Raw genomic sequence first — 1,359 nt, forward strand, 5'->3', positions numbered from 1 at the left:
TGAGGTCAGATTCAGTCTGAAAAGCTGTGCTTTGAGAAAAGTACCCACATTTCCACTAAACAAGAGTCTTCATACAACTTGCGAACACACAAAACATGACATACGCTTACTTCCTGTACTTTGGTTTAAAAGTGCTTAACTGTTTTTCCTGAACATATCTAATTCTTGACTCTAATTCTGCTCATCACAGACTACAGCAAAACATGCCATGTGCTTCTTCCCTGTACCATTTTGGGTTTGATGTTTACTGTAAGAAAGTATTAAACTATATTTAACACTTAAAACCACAGAAAAGCAAATGACGTATTGTCTGCTTTTCCAGATGAACTGTGGTAGCTCTTGAAACGTTGTTCACGTTGTAGAAGACTTTAAAGTCATCTTTCCTCAAATAAATGTGATACTTCTTTCCCCTTGACTTGGCGAAATAGGACTAACAGATAATGCTGCATTCATGTAAACAGATCTTTAACATGATAATTCTAGCCTACAATGAGAAATAAGCAGTATCAATTAAATCACAATTGATTTGCAAGCCCTTGTTGAAAATAAATGTATTGCTAACCATGCAGTTATTAACGTGCTTATATCTGAAAACTTGCTCGTGGAAGCGAGAAGGAAGAGTCACCCTAAATATATGTTTGTTTTCCTATTTACCAAATAGGAATGTTTTTTTTTTTCCTATCTACAATATCCTTATTCATGCAATATCTACAATTGCGCATTTTAAATTTTCCTGGGATTGGGGCAGGAGGTAGTCCTGTGGTGATAATTACACAGACCCAGCAAAAGGGTAAGCAGTATCTAGAGAGACTAAGCGGGTAGGCTAGAGCTGGAAAGAACTGGCTTCCAATATCAGCACTGCCACTGACCATGGGAACTTCTCCCAATACCTGCTTCCTTATCTGCATGCCTAACATCTCCCTACAGGGTTATTTCGAGGATGACATGGAAAGCATCTACGACCTATTATGCATTCAGTAAATGACAGACAAGATCGCTATTGTTCCTGTGAAAGCTCTGCTTTTCACATGAATGATCCTCAAGCAGAGCCCACTGGATACTTCTGAATTCAGAGACTTAATAGGAAGCAGATCTCAATTAGAAATCTTTTTCTATTTTATTATTTATTTCTTACCCTACAAGCTTCCTTACCTTCACCTCTTTTTTTTTTTTCTCAAAATGACTCACTCTTTACTCAGTTTATTTAAGTGTTTAAGTGTATCAGTTGCGCTGAAAGTCAACTATCTCTCTCTCTCTCTCACACACACACACACACACACAGTTTAAAATCAGTAAGGACTATTTATTGCATTGTCCAGATTATCTACCCTAGAATATAGGTAATGAGCAGCTTTATCA

The sequence above is a fragment of the Phocoena phocoena genome, chromosome 7 (assembly GCF_963924675.1).
Source record: "Phocoena phocoena chromosome 7, mPhoPho1.1, whole genome shotgun sequence".
NCBI lineage: Eukaryota > Metazoa > Chordata > Mammalia > Artiodactyla > Phocoenidae > Phocoena > Phocoena phocoena.